Source organism: Lissotriton vulgaris, chromosome 1_1 (genome assembly GCF_964263255.1).
Source record: "Lissotriton vulgaris chromosome 1_1, aLisVul1.2, whole genome shotgun sequence".
Lineage (NCBI taxonomy): Eukaryota > Metazoa > Chordata > Amphibia > Caudata > Salamandridae > Lissotriton > Lissotriton vulgaris.
This window is the reverse complement of record NC_141685.1, coordinates 232,544,928-232,566,342: the sequence shown is the minus strand read 5'-3', so window position 1 is coordinate 232,566,342 and position 21,415 is coordinate 232,544,928. Positions and strand designations below refer to the sequence as shown.

General features: G+C 39.5%; 15 non-coding genes across 15 annotated transcripts; all 15 read left to right on the top strand.

Annotated features, from left to right (window-relative positions):
- The first annotated feature begins 1,681 nt into the window (after positions 1–1,681).
- TRNAK-CUU (transfer RNA lysine (anticodon CUU)) lies at positions 1,682–1,754 on the top strand. Its single transcript has one exon. It is a non-coding gene; the product is annotated as a tRNA-Lys (tRNA).
- Positions 1,755–3,559: 1,805 nt separating this feature from the next.
- On the top strand, positions 3,560–3,632 carry TRNAR-CCU (transfer RNA arginine (anticodon CCU)). Its single transcript has one exon. It is a non-coding gene; the product is annotated as a tRNA-Arg (tRNA).
- A 2,027-nt stretch (positions 3,633–5,659) lies between these two features.
- On the top strand, positions 5,660–5,732 carry TRNAR-CCU (transfer RNA arginine (anticodon CCU)). Its single transcript has one exon. It is a non-coding gene; the product is annotated as a tRNA-Arg (tRNA).
- Positions 5,733–7,082: 1,350 nt separating this feature from the next.
- Positions 7,083–7,155, top strand: TRNAA-AGC (transfer RNA alanine (anticodon AGC)). The gene has a single exon. It is a non-coding gene; the product is annotated as a tRNA-Ala (tRNA).
- Positions 7,156–8,132: 977 nt separating this feature from the next.
- Positions 8,133–8,205, top strand: TRNAA-AGC (transfer RNA alanine (anticodon AGC)). The gene has a single exon. It is a non-coding gene; the product is annotated as a tRNA-Ala (tRNA).
- Positions 8,206–10,426: 2,221 nt separating this feature from the next.
- Positions 10,427–10,499, top strand: TRNAR-CCU (transfer RNA arginine (anticodon CCU)). Its single transcript has one exon. It is a non-coding gene; the product is annotated as a tRNA-Arg (tRNA).
- A 149-nt stretch (positions 10,500–10,648) lies between these two features.
- On the top strand, positions 10,649–10,721 carry TRNAK-CUU (transfer RNA lysine (anticodon CUU)). The gene has a single exon. It is a non-coding gene; the product is annotated as a tRNA-Lys (tRNA).
- A 1,804-nt stretch (positions 10,722–12,525) lies between these two features.
- TRNAR-CCU (transfer RNA arginine (anticodon CCU)) lies at positions 12,526–12,598 on the top strand. Its single transcript has one exon. It is a non-coding gene; the product is annotated as a tRNA-Arg (tRNA).
- A 149-nt stretch (positions 12,599–12,747) lies between these two features.
- Positions 12,748–12,820, top strand: TRNAK-CUU (transfer RNA lysine (anticodon CUU)). The gene has a single exon. It is a non-coding gene; the product is annotated as a tRNA-Lys (tRNA).
- A 1,553-nt stretch (positions 12,821–14,373) lies between these two features.
- Positions 14,374–14,446, top strand: TRNAR-CCU (transfer RNA arginine (anticodon CCU)). Its single transcript has one exon. It is a non-coding gene; the product is annotated as a tRNA-Arg (tRNA).
- A 149-nt stretch (positions 14,447–14,595) lies between these two features.
- On the top strand, positions 14,596–14,668 carry TRNAK-CUU (transfer RNA lysine (anticodon CUU)). Its single transcript has one exon. It is a non-coding gene; the product is annotated as a tRNA-Lys (tRNA).
- A 1,128-nt stretch (positions 14,669–15,796) lies between these two features.
- Positions 15,797–15,869, top strand: TRNAA-AGC (transfer RNA alanine (anticodon AGC)). The gene has a single exon. It is a non-coding gene; the product is annotated as a tRNA-Ala (tRNA).
- A 1,199-nt stretch (positions 15,870–17,068) lies between these two features.
- Positions 17,069–17,141, top strand: TRNAA-AGC (transfer RNA alanine (anticodon AGC)). Its single transcript has one exon. It is a non-coding gene; the product is annotated as a tRNA-Ala (tRNA).
- A 2,249-nt stretch (positions 17,142–19,390) lies between these two features.
- On the top strand, positions 19,391–19,463 carry TRNAA-AGC (transfer RNA alanine (anticodon AGC)). Its single transcript has one exon. It is a non-coding gene; the product is annotated as a tRNA-Ala (tRNA).
- A 1,624-nt stretch (positions 19,464–21,087) lies between these two features.
- Positions 21,088–21,160, top strand: TRNAK-CUU (transfer RNA lysine (anticodon CUU)). The gene has a single exon. It is a non-coding gene; the product is annotated as a tRNA-Lys (tRNA).
- Positions 21,161–21,415: the final 255 nt, after the last annotated feature.

The following is a 21,415-nucleotide window of genomic DNA, read 5'->3' as shown; positions in this document are numbered from 1 at the left end:
CGCTTAGCATGCGAGAGGTAGCGGGATCGATGCCCGCATTCTCCATTATAAAATTTGCATACATTTTATTTTTAACTTGTCATTGCCAAGGTCATTGCAGAGTAAGAACAGAAAAATCACAGATGGCTTTCAAATATGGTCTCATTATAACAACTAAAGTGGTTTAATCAAAAGGGTTCAGGTATTCTTTAGCATGTGAGAGGAATTTTAATTCTTATGCAATCTCAAAATGAAGTTCTCACAACTTCCGTTTTCATTTTCTCTTATTTTTTTTGACATTCTGTCCTCTAAGGGATGTATAAATCTGGCTTTCCTTGCAAAACAAGAGTAGAGGAATATCCAGGATTTGATTTTCTTCACAAAAAGGGATTGGTCTGCATACTGTCTTAAGGAGGGAGCCCGGCTAGCTCAGTCGGTAGAGCATGAGACTCTTCATCTCAGGGTCTTGGGTTCGAGCCCCACGTTGGGCAAAAACGAGTAATTTTTGCCTGAATATTGCATTGACTCTCATAATATGGAGATTAATCTTGCACTAGACCTGCAATAACTCCCAAAAATTGTCCAGGAATGGATTTCCTTCATAAAAAATGATTAGTCTGCATACGATCTTGAAGTGGGAGCCCGGCTAGCTCAGTCGGTAGAGCATGAGACTCTTAATCTCAGGGTCGTGGGTTCGAGCCGCACGTTGGGCGAAAATGAGTAATTTTTGCTGGATTATTGCATTGACTCTCATAATCTGGTGAATATTCTTGCATTAGACATGCAATAACTATCAGAAATGGTATCTCCCTTGGTTTCTCATTGGTGGGAAATTTAACTTCAAGATTAGCTAGGGTATGAGTCTAGATGAACACACCGCAATATCACTCATATTCGAGTAGTAAACAGGCCAACCTGAACTGTAAAACATCCCATAAGTGGAGGTAAGGCATAAGTTAGGAGTGAACTTAACACTGTTATGGGCAATTGGACTTCAAATAAAGTGTGGAAGGCAGTAAGGTTACTTTTTTCATGTTATGCAGATTAAACACACAGGGGAATTAGCTCAAATGGTAGAGCGCTCGCTTAGCATGCGAGAGGTAGCGGGATCGATTCCAGCATTCTCCATTATAAAATTTGCATACATTTTATTTTTAACTTGTCATTGCCAAGGTCATTGCAGAGTAAGAACAGAAAAATCACAGATGGCTTTCAAATATGGTCTCATTATAACAACTAAAGTGGGTTAATCAAAAGGGTTCAGGTATTCTTTAGCATGTGAGAGGAATTTGAATTCTTATGCAATCTCAAAATGAAGTTCTCACAACTTCCATTTTCATTTTCTCTTATTTTTTTTGACACTCTGTCCTCTGAAGGATGTATAAATCTGGATTTCCTTGCAAAACAAGAGTAGAGGAATATCCAGGATTTGATTTTCTTCACAAAAAGGGATTGGTCTGCATACTGTCTTAAGGAGGGAACCCGGCTAGCTCAGTCGGTAGAGCATGAGACTCTTGATCTCAGGGTCGTGGGTTCGAGCCCCACGTTGGGTGAAAATGAGTAATTTTTGCCTGAATATTGCATTGACTCTCATAATATGGAGATTAATCTTGCATTAGACGTGCAATAACTCCCAAAAATTGTCCTGGAATGGATTTCCTTCATAAAAAATGATTAGTCTGCATACCATCTTGAAGTGGGAGCCCGGCTAGCTCAGTCGGTAGAGCATGAGACTCTTAATCTCAGGGTCGTGGGTTCGAGCCCCACGTTGGGCGAAAATGAGTAATTTTTGCTGGACTCTCATAATCTGGTGATTATTCTTGCATTAGACATGCAATAACTATCAAAAATGGTATCTCCCTTGGTTTCTCATTGGTGGGAAATTTAACTTCAAGATTAGCTAGGGTATGAGTCTAGATGAACACACCGCAATATCACTCATATTCGAGTAGTAAACAGGCCAACCTGAACTGTAAAACATCCCATAAGTGGAGGTAAGGCATAGGTTAGGAGTGAACTTAACACTGTTATGGGCAATTGGACTTCAAATAAAGTGTGGAAGGCAGTAAGGTTACTTTTTTCATGTTATGCAGATTAAACACACAGGGGAATTAGCTCAAATGGTAGAGCGCTCGCTTAGCATGCGAGAGGTAGCGGGATCGATGCCTGCATTCTCCATTATAAAATTTGCATACATTTTATTTTTAACTTGTCATTGCCAAGGTCATTGCAGAGTAAGAACAGAAAAATCACAGATGGCTTTCAAATATGGTCTCATTATAACAACTAAAGTGGTTTAATCAAAAGGGTTCAGGTATTCTTTAGCATGTGAGAAGAATTTGAATTCTTATGCAATCTCAAAATGAAGTTCTCACAACTTCCATTTTCATTTTCTCTTATTTTTTTTGACATTCTGTCCTCTGAAGGATGTATAAATCTGGCTTTCCTTGCAAAACAAGAGTAGAGGAATATCCAGGATTTGATTTTCTTCACAAAAAGGGATTGGTCTGCATACTGTCTTAAGAAGGGAGCCCGGCTAGCTCAGTCGGTAGAGCATGAGACTCTTAATCTCAGGGTTGTGGGTTCGAGCCCCATGTTGGGCGAAAACGAGTAATTTTTGCCTGAATATTGCATTGACTCTCATAATATGGAGATTAATCTTGCATTAGACATGAAATAACTCCCAAAAATTGTCCAGGAATGGATTTTCTTCATAAAAAATGATTAGTCTGCATACCATCTTGAAGTGGGAGCCCGGCTAGCTCAGTCGGTAGAGCATGAGACTCTTAATTTCATGGTCGTGGGTTTGAGCCCCACGTTGGGCGAAAATGACTCATTTTTGCTGGACTCTCATAATCTGGTGATCATTCTTGCATTAGACATGCAATAACTATCAAAAATGGTATCTCCCTTGGTTTCTCATTGGTGGGAAATTTAACTTCAAGATTAGGTAGGGTATGAGTCCAGATGAACACACCACAATATCACTCATATTCGAGTAGTAAACAGGCCAACCTGAACTGTAAAACATCCCATAAGTGGAGGTAAGGCATAAGTTAGGAGTGAACTGAACACTGTTATGGGCAATTGGACTTCAAATAAAGTGAGGAAGGCAGTGAGGTTACTTTTTTCATGTTATGCAGATTAAAAACACAGGGGAATTAGCTCAAATGGTAGAGCGCTCGCTTAGCATGCGAGAAGTAGCGGGATCGATGCCCGCATTCTCCATTATAAAATTTGCATACATTTTATTTTTAACATGTCATTGCCAAGGTCATTGCAGAGTAAGAACAGAAAAATCACAGATGGCTTTCAAATATGGTCTCATTATAACAACTAAAGTGGTTTAATCAAAAGGGTTCAGGTATTCTTTAGCATGTGAGAGGAATTTGAATTCTTATGCAATCTCAAAATGAAGTTTTCACAACTTCCATTTTCATTTTCTCTTATTTTTTTTGACACTCTGTCCTCTGAAGGATGTATAAATCTGGCTTTCCTTACAAAACAAGAGTAGAGGAATATCCAGGATTTGATTTTCTTCACAAAAAGGGATTGGTCTGCATACTGTCTTAAGGAGGGAACCCGGCTAGCTCAGTCGGTAGAGCATGAGACTCCTAATCTCAGGGTTGTGGGTTCGAGCCCCACGTTGGGCGAAAACGAGTAATTTTTGCCTGAATATTGCATTGACTCTCATAATATGGAGATTAATCTTGCATTAGACATGCAATAACTCCCAAAAATTGTCCAGGAATGGATTTCCTTCATAAAAAATGATTAGTCTGCATACCATCTTGAAGTGGGAGCCCGGCTAGCTCAGTCGGTAGAGCATGAGACTCTTGATCTCAGGGTCGTGGGTTCGAGCCCCACGTTGGGCGAAAATGAGTCATTTTTGCTGGACTCTCATAATCTGGTGATTATTCTTGCATTAGACATGCAATAACTATCAAAAATGGTATCTCCCTTGGTTTCTCATTGGTGGGAAATTTAACTTCAAGATTAGGTAGGGTATGAGTCTAGATGAACACACCACAATATCACTCATATTCGAGTAGTAAACAGGCCAACCTGAACTGTAAAACATCCCATAAGTGGAGGTAAGGCATAAATTAGGAGTGAACTGAACACTGTTTTGGGCAATTGGACTTCAAATAAAGTGTGGAAGGCAGTGAGGTTACTTTTTTCATGTTATGCAGATTAAACACACAGGGGAATTAGCTCAAATGGTATAGTGCTTGCTTAGCATGCGAGAGGTAGTGGGATCAATGCCCGCATTCTCCATTATAAAATTTGCATACATTTTATTTTTAACTTGTCATTGCCAAGGTCATTGCAGAGTAAGAACAGAAAAATCACAGATGGCTTTCAAATATGGTCTCATTATAACAACTAAAGTGGTTTAATCAAAAGGGTTCAGGTATTCTTTAGCATGTGAGAGGAATTTGAATTCTTATGCAATCTCAAAATGAAGTTCTCACAACTTCCGTTTTCATTTTCTCTTATTTTTTTTGACATTCTGTCCTCTGAAGGATGTATAAATCTGGCTTTCCTTGCAAAACAAGAGTAGAGGAATATCCAGGATTTGATTTTCTTCACAAAAAGGGATTGGTCTGCATACTGTCTTAAGAAGGGAGCCCGGCTAGCTCAGTCGGTAGAGCATGAGACTCTTAATCTCAGGGTTGTGGGTTCGAGCCCCATGTTGGGCGAAAACGAGTAATTTTTGCCTGAATATTGCATTGACTCTCATAATATGGAGATTAATCTTGCATTAGACATGAAATAACTCCCATAAATTGTCCAGGAATGGATTTCCTTCATAAAAAATGATTAGTCTGCGTACCATCTTGAAGTGGGAGCCCGGCTAGCTCAGTCGTTAGAGCATGAGACTCTTAATCTCAGGGTCGTGGGTTCGAGCCCCACGTTGGGCGAAAATGAGTCATTTTTGCTGGACTCTCATAATCTGGTGATTATTCTTGCATTAGACATGCAATAACTATCAAAAATGGTATCTCCCTTGGTTTCTCATTGGTGGGAAATTTAACTTCAAGATTAGGTAGGGTATGAGTCTAGATGAACACACCACAATATCACTCATATTCGAGTAGTAAACAGGCCAACCTGAACTGTAAAACATCCCATAAGTGGAGGTAAGGCATAAGTTAGGAGTGAACTGAACACTGTTATGGGCAATTGGACTTCAAATAAAGTGTGGAAGGCAGTCAGATTAATTTTTTCATGTTATGCAGATTAAACACACAGGGGAATTAGCTCAAATGGTAGAGTGCTTGCTTAGCATGCGAGAGGTAGCGGGATCGATGCCCGCATTCTCCATTATAAAATGTGCATACATTTTATTTTTAACTTGTCATTGACAAGGTCATTGCAGAGTAAGAACAGAAAAATCACAGATGGCTTTCAAATATGGTCTCATTATAACAACTAAAGTGGTTTAATCAAAAGGGTTCAGGTATTCTTTAGCATGTGAGAGGAATTTGAATTCTTATGCAATCTCAAAATGAAGTTCTCACAACTTCCGTTTTCATTTTCTCTTATTTTTTTTGACATTCTGTCCTCTGAAGGATGTATAAATCTGGCTTTCCTTGCAAAACAAGAGTAGAGGAATATCCAGGATTTGATTTTCTTCACAAAAAGGGATTGGTCTGCATACTGACTTAAGGAGGGAGCCCGGCTAGCTCAGTCGGTAGAACATGAGACTCCTAATCTCAGGGTCGTTGGTTCAAGCCCCACGTTGGGCGAAAACGAGTAATTTTTGCCTGAATATTGCATTGACTCTCATAATATGGAGATTAATCTTGCATTAGACCTGCAATAACTCCCAAAAATTGTCCAGGAATGGATTTCCTTCATAAAAAATGATTAGTCTGCATACCGTCTTGAAGTGGGAAACCGGCTAGCTCAGTCGGTAGAGCATGAGACTCTTAATCTCAGGGTCGTGGGTTCGAGCCCCACGTTGGGCGAAAATGAGTAATTTTTGCTGGACTCTCATAATCTGGTGATTATTCTTGCATTTTCATGTTATGCAGATTAAAAACACAGGGGAATTAGCTCAAATGGTAGAGCGCTCGCTTAGCATGCGAGAGGTAGCGGGATCGATGACCGCATTCTCCATTATAAAATTTGCATACATTTTATTTTTAACTTGTCATTGCCAAGGTCATTGCAGAGTAAGAACAGAAAAATCACAGATGGCTTTCAAATATGGTCTCATTATAACAACTAAAGTGGTTTAATCAAAAGGGTTCAGGTATTCTTTAGCATGTGAGAGGAATTTGAATTCTTATGCAATCTCAAAATGAAGTTCTCACAACTTCCGTTTTCATTTTCTCTTATTTTTTTTGACATTCTGTCCTCTGAAGGATGTATAAATCTGGCTTTCCTTGCAAAACAAGAGTAGAGGAATATCCAGGATTTGATTTTCTTCACAAAAAGGGATTGGTCTGCATACTGTCTTAAGGAGGGAACCCGGCTAGCTCAGTCGGTAGAGCATGAGACTCTTAATCTCATGGTCGTGGGTTCGAGCCCCACGTTGGGCGAAAATGAGTAATTTTTTCCTGAATATTGCATTGACTCTCATAATATGGAGATTAATATTGCATTAGACATGCAATAACTCCTAAAAATTGTCCAGGAATGGATTTCCTTCATAAAAAATGATTAGTCTGCATACCATCTTGAAGTGGGAGCCCGGCTAGCTCAGTCGGTAGAGCATGAGACTCTTAATTTCATGGTCGTGGGTTCGAGCCCAGCGTTGGGCGAAAATGAGTCATTTTTGCTGGACTCTCATAATCTGGTGATTATTCTTGCATTAGACATGCAATAACTATCAAAAATGGTATCTCCCTTGGTTTCTCATTGGTGGGAAATTTAACTTCAAGATTAGGTAGGGTATGAGTCTAGATGAACACACCACAATATCACTCATATTCGAGTAGTAAACAGGCCAACCTGAACTGTAAAACATCCCATAAGTGGAGGTAAGGCATAAGTTAGGAGTGAACTGAACACTGTTATGGGCAATTGGACTTCAAATAAAGTGTGGAAGGCAGTGAGGTTACTTTTTTCATGTAATGCAGATTAAAAACACAGGGGAATTAGCTCAAATGGTAGAGCGCTCGCTTAGCATGCGAGAGGTAGCGGGATCGATGCCCGCATTCTCCATTATAAAATTTGCATACATTTTATTTTTAACTTGTCATTGCCAAGGTCATTGCAGAGTAAGAACAGAAATATCACAGATGGCTTTCAAATATGGCCTCATTATAACAACTAAAGTGGTTTAATCAAAAGGGTTCAGGTATTCTTTAGCATGTGAGAGGAATTTGAATTCTTATGCAATCTCAAACTGAAGTTCTCACAACTTCCATTTTCATTTTCTCTTATTTTTTTTGACACTCTGTCCTCTGAAGGATGTATAAATCTGGCTTTCCTTGCAAAACAAGAGTAGAGGAATATCCAGGATTTGATTTTCTTCACAAAAAGGGATTGGTCTGCATACTGTCTTAAGGAGGGAACCCGGCTAGCTCAGTCGGTAGAGCATGAGACTCTTAATCTCATGGTCGTGGGTTCGAGCCCCACGTTGGGCGAAAATGAGTAATTTTTTCCTGAATATTGCATTGACTCTCATAATATGGAGATTAATATTGCATTAGACATGCAATAACTCCTAAAAATTGTCCAGGAATGGATTTCCTTCATAAAAAATGATTAGTCTGCATACCATCTTGAAGTGGGAGCCCGGCTAGCTCAGTCGGTAGAGCATGAGACTCTTAATTTCATGGTCGTGGGTTCGAGCCCAGCGTTGGGCGAAAATGAGTCATTTTTGCTGGACTCTCATAATCTGGTGATTATTCTTGCATTAGACATGCAATAACTATCAAAAATGGTATCTCCCTTGGTTTCTCATTGGTGGGAAATTTAACTTCAAGATTAGGTAGGGTATGAGTCTAGATGAACACACCACAATATCACTCATATTCGAGTAGTAAACAGGCCAACCTGAACTGTAAAACATCCCATAAGTGGAGGTAAGGCATAAGTTAGGAGTGAACTGAACACTGTTATGGGCAATTGAACTTCAAATAAAGTGTGGAAGGCAGTGAGGTTACTTTTTTCATGTTATGCAGATTAAAAACACAGGGGAATTAGCTCAAATGGTAGAGCGCTCGCTTAGCATGCGAGAGGTAGCGGGATCGATGCCCGCATTCTCCATTATAAAATTTGCATACATTTTATTTTTAACTTGTCATTGCCAAGGTCATTGCAGAGTAAGAACAGAAAAATCACAGATGGCTTTCAAATATGGTCTCATTATAACAACTAAAGTGGTTTAATCAAAAGGGTTCAGGTATTCTTTAGCATGTGAGAGGAATTTGAATTCTTATGCAATCTCAAAATGAAGTTCTCACAACTTCAATTTTCATTTTCTCTTCTTTTTTTTGACATTCTGTCCTCTGAAGGATGTATAAATCTGGCTTTCCTTGCAAAACAAGAGTAGAGGAATATCCAGGATTTGATTTTCTTCACAAAAAGGGATTGGTCTGCATACTGTCTTAAGAAGGGAGCCCGGCTAGCTCAGTCGGTAGAGCATGAGACTCTTAATCTCAGGGTTGTGGGTTTGAGCTCCATGTTGGGCGAAAACGAGTAATTTTTGCCTGAATATTGCATTGACTCTCATAATATGGAGATTAATCTTGCATTAGACATGAAATAACTCCCAAAAATTGTCCAGGAATGGATTTCCTTCATAAAAAATGATTAGTCTGCATACCATCTTGAAGTGGGAGCCCGGCTAGCTCAGTCGGTAGAGCATGAATCTCTTAATCTCAGGGTCGTGGGTTCGAGCCCCACGTTGGGCGAAAATGAGTCATTTTTGCTGGACTCTCATAATCTGGTGATTATTCTTGCATTAGACATGCAATAACTATCAAAAATGGTATCTCCCTTGGTTTCTCATTGGTGGGAAATTTAACTTCAAGATTAGGTAGGGTAAGAGTCTAGATGAACACACCACAATATCACTCATATTCGAGTAGTAAACAGGCCAACCTCTGAAGGATGTATAAATCTGGCTTTCCTTACAAAACAAGAGTAGAGGAATATCCAGGATTTGATTTTCTTCACAAAAAGGGATTGGTCTGCATACTGTCTTAAGGAGGGAACCCGGCTAGCTCAGTCGGTAGAGCATGAGACTCTTAATCTCAGGGTTGTGGGTTCGAGCCCCACGTTGGGCGAAAACTAGTAATTTTTGCCTGAATATTGCATTGACTCTCATAATATGGAGATTAATATTGCATTAGACATGCAATAACTCCCAAAAATTGTCCAGGAATGGATTTCCTTCATAAAAAATGATTAGTCTGCATACCATCTTGAAGTGGGAGCCTGGCTAGCTCAGTCGGTAGAGCATGAGACTCTTAATCTCAGGGTCGTGGGTTCGAGCCCCACGTTGGGCGAAAACGAGTAATTTTTGCCTGAATATTGCATTGACTCTCATAATATGGAGATTAATCTTGCATTAGACATGCAATAACTCCCAAAAATTGTCCAGGAATGGATTTCCTTCATAAAAAAGGATTAGTCTGCATACCATCTTGAAGTGGGAGCCCGGCTAGCTCAGTCGGTAGAGCATGAGACTCTTAATTTCATGGTCGTGGGTTTGAGCCCCACGTTGGGCGAAAATGACTCATTTCTGCTGGACTCTCATAATCTGGTGATTATTCTTGCATTAGACATGCAATAACTATCAAAAATGGTATCTCCCTTGGTTTCTCATTGGTGGGAAATTTAACTTCAAGATTAGGTAGGGTATGAGTCCAGATGAACACACCACAATATCACTCATATTCGAGTAGTAAACAGGCCAACCTGAACTGTAAAACATCCCATAAGTGGAGGTAAGGCATAAGTTAGGAGTGAACTGAACACTGTTATGGGCAATTGGACTTCAAATAAAGTGAGGAAGGCAGTGAGGTTACTTTTTTCATGTTATGCAGATTAAAAACACAGGGGAATTAGCTCAAATGGTAGAGCGCTCGCTTAGCATGCGAGAAGTAGCGGGATCGATGCCCGCATTCTCCATTATAAAATTTGCATACATTTTATTTTTAACATGTCATTGCCAAGGTCATTGCAGAGTAAGAACAGAAAAATCACAGATGGCTTTCAAATATGGTCTCATTATAACAACTAAAGTGGTTTAATCAAAAGGGTTCAGGTATTCTTTAGCATGTGAGAGGAATTTGAATTCTTATGCAATCTCAAAATGAAGTTTTCACAACTTCCATTTTCATTTTCTCTTATTTTTTTTGACACTCTGTCCTCTGAAGGATGTATAAATCTGGCTTTCCTTACAAAACAAGAGTAGAGGAATATCCAGGATTTGATTTTCTTCACAAAAAGGGATTGGTCTGCATACTGTCTTAAGGAGGGAACCCGGCTAGCTCAGTCGGTAGAGCATGAGACTCCTAATCTCAGGGTTGTGGGTTCGAGCCCCACGTTGGGCGAAAACGAGTAATTTTTGCCTGAATATTGCATTGACTCTCATAATATGGAGATTAATCTTGCATTAGACATGCAATAACTCCCAAAAATTGTCCAGGAATGGATTTCCTTCATAAAAAATGATTAGTCTGCATACCATCTTGAAGTGGGAGCCCGGCTAGCTCAGTCGGTAGAGCATGAGACTCTTAATCTCAGGGTCGTGGGTTCGAGCCCCACGTTGGGCGAAAATGAGTCATTTTTGCTGGACTCTCATAATCTGGTGATTATTCTTGCATTAGACATGCAATAACTATCAAAAATGGTATCTCCCTTGGTTTCTCATTGGTGGGAAATTTAACTTCAAGATTAGGTAGGGTATGAGTCTAGATGAACACACCACAATATCACTCATATTCGAGTAGTAAACAGGCCAACCTGAACTGTAAAACATCCCATAAGTGGAGGTAAGGCATAAATTAGGAGTGAACTGAACACTGTTTTGGGCAATTGGACTTCAAATAAAGTGTGGAAGGCAGTGAGGTTACTTTTTTCATGTTATGCAGATTAAACACACAGGGGAATTAGCTCAAATGGTAGAGTGCTTGCTTAGCATGCGAGAGGTAGTGGGATCAATGCCCGCATTCTCCATTATAAAATTTGCATACATTTTATTTTTAACTTGTCATTGCCAAGGTCATTGCAGAGTAAGAACAGAAAAATCACAGATGGCTTTCAAATATGGTCTCATTATAACAACTAAAGTGGTTTAATCAAAAGGGTTCAGGTATTCTTTAGCATGTGAGAGGAATTTGAATTCTTATGCAATCTCAAAATGAAGTTCTCACAACTTCCGTTTTCATTTTCTCTTATTTTTTTGACATTCTGTCCTCTGAAGGATGTATAAATCTGGCTTTCCTTGCAAAACAAGAGTAGAGGAATATCCAGGATTTGATTTTCTTCACAAAAAGGGATTGGTCTGCATACTGTCTTAAGAAGGGAGCCCGGCTAGCTCAGTCGGTAGAGCATGAGACTCTTAATCTCAGGGTTGTGGGTTCGAGCCCCATGTTGGGCGAAAACGAGTAATTTTTGCCTGAATATTGCATTGACTCTCATAATATGGAGATTAATCTTGCATTAGACATGAAATAACTCCCAAAAATTGTCCAGGAATGGATTTCCTTCATAAAAAATGATTAGTCTGCATACCATCTTGAAGTGGGAGCCCGGCTAGCTCAGTCGTTAGAGCATGAGACTCTTAATCTCAGGGTCGTGGGTTCGAGCCCCACGTTGGGCGAAAATGAGTCATTTTTGCTGGACTCTCATAATCTGGTGATTATTCTTGCATTAGACATGCAATAACTATCAAAAATGGTATCTCCCTTGGTTTCTCATTGGTGGGAAATTTAACTTCAAGATTAGGTAGGGTATGAGTCTAGATGAACACACCACAATATCACTCATATTCGAGTAGTAAACAGGCCAACCTGAACTGTAAAACATCCCATAAGTGGAGGTAAGGCATAAGTTAGGAGTGAACTGAACACTGTTATGGGCAATTGGATTTCAAATAAAGTGTGGAAGGCAGTCAGATTAATTTTTTCATGTTATGCAGATTAAACACACAGGGGAATTAGCTCAAATGGTAGAGTGCTCGCTTAGCATGCGAGAGGTAGCGGGATCGATGCCCGCATTCTCCATTATAAAATTTGCATACATTTTATTTTTAACTTGTCATTGACAAGGTCATTGCAGAGTAAGAACAGAAAAATCACAGATGGCTTTCAAATATGGTCTCATTATAACAACTAAAGTGGTTTAATCAAAAGGGTTCAGGTATTCTTTAGCATGTGAGAGGAATTTGAATTCTTATGCAATCTCAAAATGAAGTTCTCACAACTTCCGTTTTCATTTTCTCTTATTTTTTTTGACATTCTGTCCTCTGAAGGATGTATAAATCTGGCTTTCCTTGCAAAACAAGAGTAGAGGAATATCCAGGATTTGATTTTCTTCACAAAAAGGGATTGGTCTGCATACTGACTTAAGGAGGGAGCCCGGCTAGCTCAGTCGGTAGAACATGAGACTCCTAATCTCAGGGTCGTTGGTTCAAGCCCCACGTTGGGCGAAAACGAGTAATTTTTGCCTGAATATTGCATTGACTCTCATAATATGGAGATTAATCTTGCATTAGACCTGCAATAACTCCCAAAAATTGTCCAGGAATGGATTTCCTTCATAAAAAATGATTAGTCTGCATACCATCTTGAAGTGGGAGCCCGGCTAGCTCAGTCGGTAGAGCATGAGACTCTTAATCTCAGGGTCGTGGGTTCGAGCCCCACGTTGGGCGAAAATGAGTAATTTTTGCTGGACTCTCATAATCTGGTGATTATTCTTGCATTTTCATGTTATGCAGATTAAAAACACAGGGGAATTAGCTCAAATGGTAGAGCGCTCGCTTAGCATGCGAGAGGTAGCGGGATCGATGACCGCATTCTCCATTATAAAATTTGCATACATTTTATTTTTAACTTGTCATTGCCAAGGTCATTGCAGAGTAAGAACAGAAAAATCACAGATGGCTTTCAAATATGGTCTCATTATAACAACTAAAGTGGTTTAATCAAAAGGGTTCAGGTATTCTTTAGCATGTGAGAGGAATTTGAATTCTTATGCAATCTCAAAATGAAGTTCTCACAACTTCCGTTTTCATTTTCTCTTATTTTTTTTGACATTCTGTCCTCTGAAGGATGTATAAATCTGGCTTTCCTTGCAAAACAAGAGTAGAGGAATATCCAGGATTTGATTTTCTTCACAAAAAGGGATTGGTCTGCATACTGTCTTAAGAAGGGAGCCCGGCTAGCTCAGTCGGTAGAGCATGAGACTCTTAATCTCAGGGTTGTGGGATCGAGCCCCATGTTGGGCGAAAACGAGTAATTTTTGCCTGAATATTGCATTGACTCTCATAATATGGAGATTAATCTTGCATTAGACATGAAATAACTCCCAAAAATTGTCCAGGAATGGATTTCCTTCATAAAAAATGATTAGTCTGCATACCATCTTGAAGTGGGAGCCCGGCTAGCTCAGTCGTTAGAGCATGAGACTCTTAATCTCAGGGTCGTGGGTTCGAGCCCCACGTTGGGCGAAAATGAGCCATTTTTGCTGGACTCTCATAATCTGGTGATTATTCTTGCATTAGACATGCAATAACTATCAAAAATGGTATCTCCCTTGGTTTCTCATTGGTGGGAAATTTAACTTCAAGATTAGGTAGGGTATGAGTCTAGATGAACACACCACAATATCACTCATATTCGAGTAGTAAACATGCCAACCTGAACTGTAAAACATCCCATAAGTGGAGGTAAGGCATAAGTTAGGAGTGAACTGAACACTGTTATGGGCAATTGGACTTCAAATAAAGTGTGGAAGGCAGTCAGATTAATTTTTTCATGTTATGCAGATTAAACACACAGGGGAATTAGCTCAAATGGTAGAGTGCTCGCTTAGCATGCGAGAGGTAGCGGGATCGATGCCCGCATTCTCCATTATAAAATTTGCATACATTTTATTTTTAACTTGTCATTGACAAGGTCATTGCAGAGTAAGAACAGAAAAATCACAGATGGCTTTCAAATATGGTCTCATTATAACAACTAAAGTGGTTTAATCAAAAGGGTTCAGGTATTCTTTAGCATGTGAGAGGAATTTGAATTCTTATGCAATCTCAAAATGAAGTTCTCACAACTTCCGTTTTCATTTTCTCTTATTTTTTTTGACATTCTGTCCTCTGAAGGATGTATAAATCTGGCTTTCCTTGCAAAACAAGAGTAGAGGAATATCCAGGATTTGATTTTCTTCACATAAAGGGATTGGTCTGCATACTGACTTAAGGAGGGAGCCCGGCTAGCTCAGTCGGTAGAACATGAGACTCCTAATCTCAGGGTCGTTGGTTCAAGCCCCACGTTGGGCGAAAACGAGTAATTTTTGCCTGAATATTGCATTGACTCTCATAATATGGAGATTAATCTTGCATTAGACCTGCAATAACTCCCAAAAATTGTCCAGGAATTCATTTCCTTCATAAAAAATGATTAGTCTGCATACCATCTTGAAGTGGGAGCCCGGCTAGCTCAGTCGGTAGAGCATGAGACTCTTAATCTCAGGGTCGTGGGTTCGAGCCCCACGTTGGGCGAAAATGAGTAATTTTTGCTGGACTCTCATAATCTGGTGATTATTCTTGCATTTTCATGTTATGCAGATTAAAAACACAGGGGAATTAGCTCAAATGGTAGAGCGCTCGCTTAGCATGCGAGAGGTAGCGGGATCGATGACCGCATTCTCCATTATAAAATTTGCATACATTTTATTTTTAACTTGTCATTGCCAAGGTCATTGCAGAGTAAGAACAGAAAAATCACAGATGGCTTTCAAATATGGTCTCATTATAACAACTAAAGTGGTTTAATCAAAAGGGTTCAGGTATTCTTTAGCATGTGAGAGGAATTTGAATTCTTATGCAATCTCAAAATGAAGTTCTCACAACTTCCGTTTTCATTTTCTCTTATTTTTTTTGACACTCTGTCCTCTGAAGGATGTATAAATCTGGCTTTCCTTGCAAAACAAGAGTAGAGGAATATCCAGGATTTGATTTTCTTCACAAAAAGGGATTGGTCTGCATACTGTCTTAAGGAGGGAACCCGGCTAGCTCAGTCGGTAGAGCATGAGACTCTTAATCTCATGGTCGTGGGTTCGAGCCCCACGTTGGGCGAAAATGAGTAATTTTTTCCTGAATATTGCATTGACTCTCATAATATGGAGATTAATATTGCATTAGACATGCAATAACTCCTAAAAATTGTCCAGGAATGGATTTCCTTCATAAAAAATGATTAGTCTGCATACCATCTTGAAGTGGGAGCCCGGCTAGCTCAGTCGGTAGAGCATGAGACTCTTAATTTCATGGTCGTGGGTTCGAGCCCAGCGTTGGGCGAAAATGAGTCATTTTTGCTGGACTCTCATAATCTGGTGATTATTCTTGCATTAGACATGCAATAACTATCAAAAATGTTATCTCCCTTGGTTTCTCATTGGTGGGAAATTTAACTTCAAGATTAGGTAGGGTATGAGTCTAGATGAACACACCACAATATCACTCATATTCGAGTAGTAAACAGGCCAACCTGAACTGTAAAACATCCCATAAGTGGAGGTAAGGCATAAGTTAGGAGTGAACTGAACACTGTTATGGGCAATTGGACTTCAAATAAAGTGTGGAAGGCAGTGAGGTTACTTTTTTCATGTTATGCAGATTAAACACACAGGGGAATTAGCTCAAATGGTAGAGCGCTCGCTTAGCATGCGAGAGGTAGCGGGATCGATGCCCGCATTCTCCATTATAAAATTTGCATACATTTTATTTTTAACTTGTCATTGCCAAGGTCATTGCAGAGTAAGAACAGAAAAATCACAGATGGCTTTCAAATATGGTCTCATTATAAAAACTAAAGTGGTTTAATCAAAAGGGTTCAGGTATTCTTTAGCATGTGAGAGGAATTTGAATTCTTATGCAATCTGAAAATGAAGTTCTCACAACTTCCATTTTCATTTTCCCTTATTTTTTTTGACACTCTGTCCTCTGAAGGATGTATAAATCTGGCTTTCCTTACAAAACAAGAGTAGAGGAATATCCAGGATTTGATTTTCTTCACAAAAAGGGATTGGTCTGCATACTGTCTTAAGGAGGGAACCCGGCTAGCTCAGTCGGTAGAGCATGAGACTCTTAATCTCAGGGTTGTGGGTTCGAGCCCCATGTTGGGCGAAAACGAGTAATTTTTGCCTGAATATTGCATTGACTCTCATAATATGGAGATTAATCTTGCATTAGACATGAAATAACTCCCAAAAATTGTCCAGGAATGGATTTCCTTCATAAAAAATGATTAGTCTGCATACCATCTTGAAGTGGGAGCCTGGCTAGCTCAGTCGGTAGAGCATGAGACTCTTAATCTCAGGGTCGTGGGTTCGAGCCCCACGTTGGGCGAAAACTAGTAATTTTTGCCTGAATATTGCATTGACTCTCATAATATGGAGATTAATATTGCATTAGACATGCAATAACTCCCAAAAATTGTCCAGGAATGGATTTCCTTCATAAAAAATGATTAGTCTGCATACCATCTTGAAGTGGGAGCCCGGCTAGCTCAGTCGGTAGAGCATGAGACTCTTAATTTCATGGTCGTGGGTTTGAGCCCCACGTTGGGCGAAAATGACTCATTTTTGCTGGACTCTCATAATCTGGTGATTATTCTTGCATTAGACATGCAATAACTATCAAAAATGGTATCTCCTTTGGTTTCTCATTGGTGGGAAATTTAACTTCAAGATTAGGTAGGGTATGAGTCTAGATGAACACACCACAATATCACTCATATTCGAGTAGTAAACAGGCCAACCTGAACTGTAAAACATCCCATAAGTGGAGGTAAGGCATAAGTTAGGAGTGAACTGAACACTGTTATGGGCAATTGGACTTCAAATAAAGTGAGGAAGGCAGTGAGGTTACTTTTTTCATGTTATGCAGATTAAAAACACAGGGGAATTAGCTCAAATGGTAGAGCGCTCGCTTAGCATGCGAGAGGTAGCGGGATCGATGCCCGCATTCTCCATTATAAAATTTGCATACATTTTATTTTTAACTTGTCATTGCCAAGGTCATTGCAGAGTAAGAACAGAAAAATCACAGATGGCTTTCAAATATGGTCTCATTATAACAACTAAAGTGGTTTAATCAAAAGGGTTCAGGTATTCTTTAGCATGTGAGAGGAATTTGAATTCTTATGCAATCTCAAAATGAAGTTCTCACAACTTCCATTTTCATTTTCTCTTATTTTTTTTGACACTCTGTCCTCTGAAGGATGTATAAATCTGGCTTTCCTTACAAAACAAGAGTAGAGGAATATCCAGGATTTGATTTTCTTCACAAAAAGGGATTGGTCTGCATACTGTCTTAAGGAGGGAACCCGGCTAGCTCAGTCAGCAGAGCATGAGACTCTTAATCTCAGGGTTGTGGGTTTGAGCCCCACGTTGGGCGAAAATGAGTAATTTTTGCCTGAATATTGCATTGACTCTCATAATATGGAGATTAATATTGCATTAGACATGCAATAACTCCTAAAAATTGTCCAGGAATGGATTTCCTTCATAAAAAATGATTAGTCTGCATACCATCTTGAAGTGGGAGCCCGGCTAGCTCAGTCGGTAGAGCATGAGACTCTTAATTTCATGGTCGTGGGTTCGAGCCCAGCGTTGGGCGAAAATGAGTCATTTTTGCTGGACTCTCATAATCTGGTGATTATTCTTGCATTAGACATGCAATAACTATTAAAAATGGTATCTCCCTTGGTTTCTCATTGGTGGGAAATTTAACTTCAAGATTAGGTAGGGTATGAGTCTAGATGAACACACCACAATATCACTCATATTCGAGTAGTAAACAGGCCAACCTGAACTGTAAAACATCCCATAAGTGGAGGTAAGGCATAAGTTAGGAGTGAACTGAACACTGTTATGGGCAATTGGACTTCAAATAAAGTGTGGAAGGCAGTGAGGTTACTTTTTTCATGTTATGCAGATTAAACACACAGGGGAATTAGCTCAAATGGTAGAGTGCTCGCTTAGCATGCGAGAGGTAGCGGGATCGATGCCCGCATTCTCCATTATAAAATTTGCATACATTTTATTTTTAACTTGTCATTGCCAAGGTCATTGCAGAGTAAGAACAGAAAAATCACAGATGGCTTTCAAATATGGTCTCATTATAAAAACTAAAGTGGTTTAATCAAAAGGGTTCAGGTATTCTTTAGCATGTGAGAGGAATTTGAATTCTTATGCAATCTGAAAATGAAGTTCTCACAACTTCAATTTTCATTTTCTCTTATTTTTTTTGACACTCTGTCCTCTGAAGGATGTATAAATCTGGCTTTCCTTACAAAACAAGAGTAGAGGAATATCTAGGATTTGATTTTCTTCACAAAAAGGGATTGGTCTGCATACTGTCTTAAGGAGGGAACCCGGCTAGCTCAGTCGGTAGAGCATAAGACTCTTAATCTCAGGGTTGTGGGTTCGAGCCCCATGTTGGGCGAAAACGAGTAATTTTTGCCTGAATATTGCATTGACTCTCATAATATGGAGATTAATCTTGCATTAGACATGAAATAACTCCCAAAAATTGTCCAGGAATGGATTTCCTTCATAAAAAATGATTAGTCTGCATACCATCTTGAAGTGGGAGCCTGGCTAGCTCAGTCGGTAGAGCATGAGACTCTTAATCTCAGGGTCGTGGGTTCGAGCCCCACGTTGGGCGAAAACTAGTAATTTTTGCCTGAATATTGCATTGACTCTCATAATATGGAGATTAATATTGCATTAGACATGCAATAACTCCCAAAAATTGTCCAGGAATGGATTTCCTTCATAAAAAATGATTAGTCTGCATACCATCTTGAAGTGGGAGCCCGGCTAGCTCAGTCGGTAGAGCATGAGACTCTTAATTTCATGGTCGTGGGTTTGAGCCCCACGTTGGGCGAAAATGACTCATTTTTGCTGGACTCTCATAATCTGGTGATTATTCTTGCATTAGACATGCAATAACTATCAAAAATGGTATCTCCTTTGGTTTCTCATTGGTGGGAAATTTAACTTCAAGATTAGGTAGGGTATGAGTCTAGATGAACACACCACAATATCACTCATATTTGAGTAGTAAACAGGCCAACCTGAACTGTAAAACATCCCATAAGTGGAGGTAAGGCATAAGTTAGGAGTGAACTGAACACTGTTATGGGCAATTGGACTTCAAATAAAGTGAGGAAGGCAGTGAGGTTACTTTTTTCATGTTATGCAGATTAAAAACACAGGGGAATTAGCTCAAATGGTAGAGCGCTCGCTTAGCATGCGAGAGGTAGCGGGATCGATGCCCGCATTCTCCATTATAAAATTTGCATACATTTTATTTTTAACTTGTCATTGCCAAGGTCATTGCAGAGTAAGAACAGAAAAATCACAGATGGCTTTCAAATATGGTCTCATTATAACAACTAAAGTGGTTTAATCAAAAGGGTTCAGGTATTCTTTAGCATGTGAGAGGAATTTGAATTCTTATGCAATCTCAAAATGAAGTTCTCACAACTTCCATTTTCATTTTCTCTTATTTTTTTTGACACTCTGTCCTCTGAAGGATGTATAAATCTGGCTTTCCTTACAAAACAAGAGTAGAGGAATATCCAGGATTTGATTTTCTTCACAAAAAGGGATTGGTCTGCATACTGTCTTAAGGAGGGAACCCGGCTAGCTCAGTCAGCAGAGCATGAGACTCTTAATCTCAGGGTTGTGGGTTTGAGCCCCACGTTGGGCGAAAACGAGTAATTTTTGCCTGAATATTGCATTGACTCTCATAATATGGAGATTAATCTTGCATTAGACATGCAATAACTCCCAAAAATTGTCCAGGAATGGATTTCCTTCATAAAAAATGATTAGTCTGCATACCATCTTGAAGTGGGAGCCCGGCTAGCTCAGTCGGTAGAGCATGAGACTCTTAATCTCAGGGTCGTGGGTTCGAGCCCCACGTTGGGTGAAAATGAGTCATTTTTGCTGGAGTCTCATAATCTGGTGATTATTCTTGCATTAGACATGCAATAACTATCAAAAATGGTATCTCCCTTGGTTTCTCATTGGTGGGAAATTTAACTTCAAGATTAGGTAGGGTATGAGTCTAGATGAACACACCACAATATCACTCATATTCGAGTAGTAAACAGGCCAACCTGAACTGTAAAACATCCCATAAGTGGAGGTAAGGCATAAGTTAGGAGTGAACTGAACACTGTTTTGGGCAATTGGACTTCAAATAAAGTGTGGAAGGCAGTGAGGTTACTTTTTTCATGTTATGCAGATTAAACACACAGGGGAATTAGCTCAAATGGTAGAGTGCTCGCTTAGCATGCGAGAGGTAGCGGGATCGATGCCCGCATTCTCCATTATAAAATTTGCATACATTTTATTTTTAACTTGTCATTGCCAAGGTCATTGCAGAGTAAGAACAGAAAAATCACAGATGGCTTTCAAATATGGTCTCATTATAACAACTAAAGTGGTTTAATCAAAAGGGTTCAGGTATTCTTTAGCATGTGAGAGGAATTTGAATTCTTATGCAATCTCAAAATGAAGTTCTCACAACTTCCGTTTTCATTTTCTCTTATTTTTTTTGACATTCTGTCCTCTGAAGGATGTATAAATCTGGCTTTCCTTGCAAAACAAGAGTAGAGGAATATCCAGGATTTGATTTTCTTCACAAAAAGGGATTGGTCTGCATACTGTCTTAAGGAGGGAGCCCGGCTAGCTCAGTCGGTAGAGCATGAGACTCTTAATCTCAGGGTTGTGGGTTCGAGCCCCATGTTGGGCGAAAACGAGTAATTTTTGCCTGAATATTGCATTGACTCTCATAATATGGAGATTAATCTTGCATTAGACATGAAATAACTCCCAAAAATTGTCCAGGAATGGATTTCCTTCATAAAAAATGATTAGTCTGCATACCATTTTGAAGTGGGAGCCCGGCTAGCTCAGTCGGTAGAGCATGAGACTCTTAATCTCAGGGTCGTGGGTTCGAGCCCCACGTTGGGCAAAAATGAGTCATTTTTGCTGGACTCTCATAATCTGGTGATTATTCTTGCATTAGACATGCAATAACTATCAAAAATGGTATCTCCCTTGGTTTCTCATTGGTGGGAAATTTAACTTCAAGATTAGGTAGGGTATGAGTCTAGATGAACACACCACAATATCACTCATATTCGAGTAGTAAACAGGCCAACCTGAACTGTAAAACATCCCATAAGTGGAGGTAAGGCATAAGTTAGGAGTGAACTGAACACTGTTA